The following is an 8,128-nucleotide window of genomic DNA, read 5'->3' as shown; positions in this document are numbered from 1 at the left end:
CTGGGAGGGACAGGGAGCTTGGGGTAAATAGTCCAGAATGTAGCCTTTGGGATGGATTAGCAGTGGGATCCTGTGGTGTAGCACTGGGAATTCTGTCTCTTTACTTATGATGGTACACGTAATGTGCGAAAAAAGAATATGTACATGTATATGTAACTGGGTCACCATGCTGTACAGTAGAAAAAATATATATATATGTAAATAAATGATACAAAAAATGGATTAGACTTGAATGTAAGACCTAAAACCATAAAATCCCTGGAAGAAAACCTGTTTCATCACCTTACTGATGTTGTTCTTAATGATGTTCTTATGCATCTGACTTCAAATGCAAGACAACAAAAGCAAAAATAAGCAAATAGCACTGCATTAAACTAAAATGCTTCTACATAGCAACAAAATCACCAAAAAAAAAATAAAAGAAAATACAACCTACTAAATGGGAGAAGATATTTTCAAATTGTATATCTGATAAGAGGTTAATATTCAAAATATACGAAGAACTCATACAACTCAAAAACTGAAAAACAAAAAAACCTGATTTTTAAAATGGAGTTCATGCTGTGACTCAGTGGGTTGGGATTCTGACTGCAGTGGCTTAGGTCACTGGGTAAGTGCATGGTCAAACGATCCATTGTTGCCTCAGTTGCAGAGAAGGTTGTGACTGGGATTCCCTGGCTCAGGAAATTCCATATGCTACGAGTGTGGCCATAAAAAAAAATAATTTTTAAGAATTTAAAAATGGGTAGAGGATCTGAATAACATTTTTCCAAATATTACATATAGCTTGAAAACAGGCACTTGAAAAGATGTTCAACATCATTAATTTCTAGAGAAATGCAAATTGCAACTACAATGAGATATAACCTCACACGTTAGAATAGTTATTGAAAAGAAAAAAAAAAATGTTGAGGAAGATGTGGAGAAAAAGAAAACCCTTGTACACTGTTGGTGGGACTGTAAAATTGGTGTTGGAGTTCCCGTCATGGTGCAGTGGAAACGAATCCAACTAGGAACCATGAGGTTGCGGGTTCGATCCCTGGCCTCACTCAGTGGCGTTGCCCTGAGCTGTGGTATAGGTCCTAGATGCAGCTCAGATCTGGCATTGCTATGGCGTAGGCTTGTAGCAACAGCTCCGATTAGACCCCTAGGCTGGGAACCTCCATATGCCACAAGTGCGGCCCTATAAAGACAAAAAAAGACAAAAAATGAATAAATAAAATTGGTGTTAACTACTATGGAAAGCAATATGGAGATTCCTCAAAAAATTAGTAATAGAACTACCCCATGTGATCCAGTATTTCCCCTTCTGAGTATATATCCAAAGAAAACAGAAACATTAACTCAGACAGATATATAAGCCTTGTGTTCATGCAGCCTTATTTACAATATCCAAGATATGATAACCGCCTAAGTGTCCACTGATGGATGAATGGATGAAGGAGATGTGGTTTGCAAACGCAGTGGAGGAGTTCCCGTCATGGCTCCGTGGTTAACGAATCTAACTAGGAACCCTGAGGTTGCGGATTTGATCCCTGACCTTGCTCAATGGATTAAGGATCTGGTGTTGCCGAGAACTGTGGTGTAGGTCGCAGGCGCGGCTCAGATCCCATGTTGCTGTGGCTCTGGCGTAGGTGGGTGGCTACAGGTCCGATTAGACCCCTAGCCTTGAAACCTCCATATGCTGGAAGAGCAGCCCTAGAAAAAAAAGCAAAAAGACAAAAATAAATAAATAAACAGTGGAATACTACTCAGATATAGAAAAGAAGGAAATCATAGCATTTGTGACAACACGAAAGGGCCTTGAATGTATCACCCTAAGGGAAACAAATCAGATGAAAAAGACAAATGCCATATGATTTCACTCATGAGGAATATAAGAAAACAAAATAAGTAAACAAAGTAAAAATACAAGCTCATAGGTACAGAAATCAGATTAGTGGTTACTAAGTGGCAAGCGGGTTACCCATTATATGGTAGTGGATGATAAATATACTTACTTGGTGGTGATCACTTTGTAATGTATCCAGATGTCAAATTATAATCCTTTACACATGAAGGTTATGCAGTAAGTAAATAAATAACTAGAAGTAATCTGAAAAATACTAATTCAACTTATCCTCTTAAAATAAGAAATATCGTATACCTGAAATCAGTATTTTAAGTCAATTACATCAGTAAGTATAGAAAATAGGAAATATTTGTTATTGAGTGTTTATCACTGATTTGAGTTCACCAGTAAAAGAATTGCTTTCACTGTGTAAAATTGTTTCTAACATCATTGCTATTTTCAAGATCATGTATGGTTTCTCCTAAATTATCTTGTAGAATATTTATTGCTTGCATTTTACATTAAGTCTGTGATCCATTTTGAGTTAATTTTTGTGAAGGTGTGAGTCTGTGTCTAGATTTGAATGTGGATGTCCAGTTGTTCCATCACCATTGTTGAAAAGACTTTTTTTTATTATAATTACAATACAACTTTTCTTGTGATATTTTCGCTTTCGTCAAAAAAAGTTGCCTATATTCATATGAGTCTGTTTTAGGGATTTCTATACTGTTCCATGGATATTGTCCCATTTTTTTGCCAATGTCACATTGTCTTGATTACTGTAGCTTTACAGTAAATTTTGAAGTTGAATGATCTCAGTCCTCTGACCTTGTTCTTCTTTTTCCTTTCATGTTTAACCTATCCAAGTCTTTAAAGTGTGTTTCTGACATGTAGTATATAATTGGTCCATATCTATGAGCTTTATATTGTGATCTCTTTGGCTTTGGTGTCAGGGTTAAACTGCTCCCATACAGTGAGTTGAGAAGCATTGCCTACTCCTCTGTTTTCTTGAAGAGTTTGTGGAAAATGTCTTTCTTATTTAAATATTTGGTAGAATTCACCAGTGAAGCCATCAGGGCCTGGGCTTTTCTTTTTATGAAGTTTTTAAGTTTTTAATTTGATCTCTTTAGTTCTTATATGTCTCTTCAGATTCTCTATTCCTGTGTTTTTAAGGTATTTATCCATTGCCTATAAAGTATCTATTTTGTTGGCATATAGTTTTCCATAATATTCCTTGATAGTTCTTCACTTTGAGGGGAGTAATGTTGTTGGAGATATTTTCTCATCATAATTTTTGTGTTTCAAATAATGGGCCCTGGATATGGATTGTCCATGATGTTTTCCAAATAAAGTCAGCTCCTTCAGGCAGGTCCATGAAGCTTCTAAGCCCTCCTGTCTAACATGCTTTCGCTGGGGAGACTTCCATAGCATGGAGCCAGAGCCAAAAGGGGAGAAGGGAGCCACCAGTTATCAAGGACTGCCCTGGCCTCTCCTAGAATAATATCTCTGTTCCTGGTCTGGAGCTTAAAGGAATAGTGTGAGCTTCCTGTTCCTTTGGGATGCCTCACCTGCAAAATAAAGAACTTTCACAACATGGAGCTGGGAGAAATAGGAGCAGACTCTGGCTTATATGTCATAGATTCCTCCTTTCTTACTAAAATCAAGTAGATTTTCTTGAAAAAAAATATTTCTCAGCTTGTATGTCTTCCAGTCATTTCCAGATACTTTAAAAGATTTTTGTTTTTGCCTGAAAATTTTGTTGAGTTTTATTGCTGTTTTTGTTGGAGGTGATGTTCCAAACTTCTCACACAGCCATTCTGGATGTTCTGTCTCTGTTTATTCCTTTTTATTGCTCAACATATGGATATATCACAATTTTCTGACCCATTTGGGTTGTTTCAAGTGTTGGTAATTATGAATTGAGCTGCTATGAATATTTGCAAAGCCTTTTTGTGGAGTAAGAGATAATAATTTGTTCCTTTCAGAAAGTGCTAACACTGAATAGCAGTGCCTGCAGATTCTGGGACTCCCACAAGAACCCCAAATTTCCAGGTGCAATGTCATATAGTTAGACCTGCTTTCCAGTTACACAAGTTGAACTTTGTCTCCTATGTTTTTTTGTTTTGTTTTGTTTTGTTTTGTTTTTTCAGTGCATCTCTACCTTTTCTCCTATCTTTTCTCTTCACCTAGTGGACACCGCTTTCCTAGGGCTTTGTCAGTTTGTTGTCGTAGAAAAAAGGAGTAAAATGACTCATGATGTGATATTGTGCATCACTGAAGACAAGTAAACATGTTGCCATTTGTAATTTTGTATATTTAAATACTATTTTGTTTTTTTTTAAAGGAAATGTCACTAAAATAATGACAAAAAGTAGTGGAATTTCCAGTCATGTGGCAGACTATACTGAGTGAAAATTTTGGGGAAGGGAGTCTTCCACTACTGAACATCACCAAACATGTGCATATTTGTATGTGGTCTATGCATAAAGCTATCCCTGTGCTGCTTCTTCTAGAAATGGGTAAGAATATCTGCTGTGGACATGTCAAATAGAACTCTGACCTTTGTGGGACAGGATAAATTCTCTAAATGCCACGGCTTCTTTCCTACTCTCTGATAGTTGGGGCTGACCCAGAAAAACTCCTATCACTGCTCTCTACCTATTTTTCTGTTTGTTTGTTTGCTTAATTTTATGGCTGCACCCAAGGCATATGGAAGTTCCTGGGCCAGGAAATGAATCTGAGACACATCTGGGACCTGTACAGAAGCTGCAGCAATGTTGGATCCTTTAACCCACTGAGTCAGGCCTGGAATTGAACCTGCACCTCCATGGCAACCTGAGCCACTGCAGGCAGATTCTTAGTCCATTGCAACATAGGAGGAACTCCTCCCTAGCTATTCTTAAACATATTTAAAAATATCAAAATATTTTTTGACTGTCAGGGTAGTAGTGGAGATATCGAGTATGTGCACTTTGAGTAGAATCAACATGTTATTCTCTGTTATGCTGCTCTTATTTCAGTTATCGTTCATTGTCCACAAACTTTTGATTTACTCTGTAGGATGGGAATATTTCTCCATTTTTTTTTCCATGGATCATAGGAAATGATCTCTAAAGAATTTGGAATTTGGAGTTCCTGCTATGGTGCAATGGGATTGGCGGTGTCTCTGTAGTGCCAGGATGCAGGTTAGATTCTGCAGCCTAGCACAGTGGGTTAAAGGATCCAGCATTGATGTTGCTGTGGCATAGGTCACAACTCCAGCTTGGGTTCAATCCCTGGCCCTGGAACTCCATATGCTGTGGGGAGATCAAAAAAGAAAAAATAAAAAAAATTTGGAAATTTATTAGCAATGCATTCTGAGGTAGCTTGATCATAATATGAAGACTTATCCAATACAAAAGTCATTTAGTTCTCAACTTTGCCATTTGTTAATCAAAACATTTGCCTGTTTTTGTGTTATTCAGATTGTTTTCATTGAGAGAATACGGAGGATTATTTGCCTACTTCCTTTGGTCTCTGTAAATTCTTCCTTAAAATTTCAAGGTTTTCTGTAATCATTAAATTCTAGTTTTAGGATTATGATCAAATGGTATATAGAAATAACTTTCCAAAAACATGTATTAATCTTTTACTCCACTTTTCAAAAAATTAGATGTATTAAAAAGATAAAATACCACTTCCTATACCTGCTGATTTTCATTTCATATAGCAATGCCATATACTACAGGAAGTACAATATGACAAGTAAATAAATCTATTCGAATTCACAGCTAGAGAACCTACATTGAATGGTGTTTTATTAATGGGAATTAGTAGTGATGTGGTGGTATCCAAAAGTCATTACATTAATTCCCTGTAAAATAATAGCACGCAGAATGTAATTTATTATTAAATAACATTTATTTTATTTTATTTTGGTCTTTTTGTCTTTTCTAAGGCCACACCCGTGGCATATGGAGGTTCCCAGGCTAGGGGTCTAATTGGAGCTGTAGCCGCCGGCCTACACCACAGCCACAGCAATGCCAGATCCTTAACCCACTGAGCAAGGCCAGGGATGGAACCCGCAACCTCGTGTTTCCTAGTCAGATCTGTTAACCACTGAGCCATGATGGGAACTCTAAATAACGTATTTTTAATTCAAATTACTCTTAAGGAAAAAAATCAATTTTTTTTCTCTGAATTTTGAGATATTTTTGGAGTTAGGAACAGAGTTTCTGAAATTGAGAAATTTTGGAGTAGGAAGATAGGAGTAAGATTTGATAATATTAGCAACCTTAAAAGCATCTATAAGAACTCTCATTTTGGGGGCAAAAAAAAATGAATTATTTTGGTAGCATAAGTAGATTCTGAAAATCAGTTACTGTTTTCTTAGGAGGTGCCATAGGTGAGTTTTGACTCAGACTTTAATATTGTTAAGAAGAGAGAGAACCAATTTTGGGCCCACAGTGTGTATCAAATCATTCTGATTGAATAGACTTTGTGTGCTAGACTTTCTGAGGAGTCACTTTATTTTTTCCTTTCAATCAGTACTATTGCAATACTTTGAAAAAGCATGTATTTACCAACTCCTCTTAAATACAAGTGAGTTTTTAGTTGAAAACTGTTATTATTCAGTCAGCTTCATTTAAAAAATTCTAATGGCTTTTTAATTTTTTTTGTTTGTACTGCATTCAAAATATCCTTGAATGTCTGACTTTCATAATTTTTCCATGTTTTACTTGACTTACTCTGTATGGATCAATAACAACTTTTAAAAGAAAACCTTTTAAAAAAACTTTTAAAATACTCTGTTTCTATGTAAACTGTATTTTTAATCTAAGTATCATGTCTAGAACTCACAAAAGCACCCCAGAATTTCTTCATGGCTGTCTTCATTTCTTTGTTTCGCAGAGTATAGATAATTGGGTTCCAGATAGGGGTGATAACAGTGTAAAATACCACAAGAAACTTATCCACAGAGTGGTTGCTGAAGGGCCAGATATAGGTGAAGATGCATGGGCCAAAGGAAAGAACCACCACTGTGATGTGAGCACTCAAAGTGGAATGGGCTTTGGACTGCCCAGTGGAAGAATGGCTCCTAATCGTTATGAGAATCAGACTGTAGGAAATAAGCAAAAGGATGAAACAGCTCAGAGAGGTCATTCCACTGTTGTCCGCAATGACTATCTGCACAATATAAGTATCTATGCAGGCAAGCTTAGCAACCAGGGGGAGATCACAGAAAACGCTGTCCACTACGTTGGAACCACAGAAAGTCAAGTTCACAACAAAAGGTATATGAAGCCCCATATGAAGGAGACCTAAGAGGTCACTATCAGCAAAATACACACCTTCTTGTTCATGATGGTCGTGTAACGTAGCGGCTTACAAATAGCCACGTATCTGTCATATGCCATGGAAACTAAAAGCACCATTTCGACTCTACCCAATAAGTGGAGGAGAAAGATCTGTGTGAAGCGTTCAGCAAAGGAAATGGTCTTGTGCTTTTTTACAAAGTTCACAATTATCTTAGGACTGACCAGTGAAGCAAGGATCATGTCCACAAAGGAGAGGTTCCCCAGGAGAAAGTACATGGGAGTGTTCAGGTTTAGGATGTAAACCTCTGTAATGACAATGACAAGGTTACCCAAAACTGTGGCCATATAGATAACTGAGATAAGCACAAAGAGAAGAAATTGTATATCCTGGGAACTGGTCAGTCCCAGCAAAATAAATTCTGAAACTTTCGACTGATTTAATTGCTCCATGGTCTCCAATTGTATGGATTGTTCTGTACAGGATGACCTGTAGAAAGAAAGAAGAAAGCACTAATACCTCGGAGACTGCCAGACTTTTTATTCCTTTGGGTCAAATCTCATTTGACTTTGACATTTTTCATGTTATTCTGTTACTGCTGAGAAGTAGGACATATAAACAGTCAACTTTTAACCCCAACTTATAACAACAACCTGTTCATATCTCTTGATTTCCCTAAGCAATTCATAATTCAGAGGCATATGCTTTGTCTTTTTTAAGAGGAAATATTGTCATCTTTCAGAACTTTGTGATTTTATAGGAGATGAGATCCCTTCATCTATCTTCCTCAGAGGACAGAGGGGCATGGCACTCTTGAGCAATCTCTTTAAAGTGCAAGCTTTAAATACAGCTGGGAGTTACTGTCTTCCCACAACTATATTAAGAAATTGTATTTTAGTCCAAGAGTTTCGAATGGTCTGTGATCCAGCAGCTATAAACCTGAGCTGAGTCAGTGAGATTTAGAGTGAATCAGACTGCTCTTTTTTCCACAGATCCCTAAGT

At 37.0% G+C, this 8,128-nt stretch overlaps 1 pseudogene; it reads right to left on the bottom strand.

Annotated features, from left to right (window-relative positions):
• Positions 1-6,646: 6,646 nt before the first annotated feature.
• On the bottom strand, positions 6,647-7,640 carry LOC100518794 (olfactory receptor 4K17-like; annotated as a pseudogene).
• Between the last annotated feature and the right edge of the window lie 488 nt (positions 7,641-8,128).

Source organism: Sus scrofa, chromosome 7 (assembly GCF_054392235.1).
Source record: "Sus scrofa isolate SSC_HxYL_T2T_F1_AM1 chromosome 7, Sscrofa_HxYL_maternal_Yorkshire_Landrace_v2.0, whole genome shotgun sequence".
NCBI lineage: Eukaryota > Metazoa > Chordata > Mammalia > Artiodactyla > Suidae > Sus > Sus scrofa.
The sequence above is the reverse complement of the archived record's forward strand: the minus strand, read 5'-3'. Positions and strand labels throughout refer to the sequence as shown.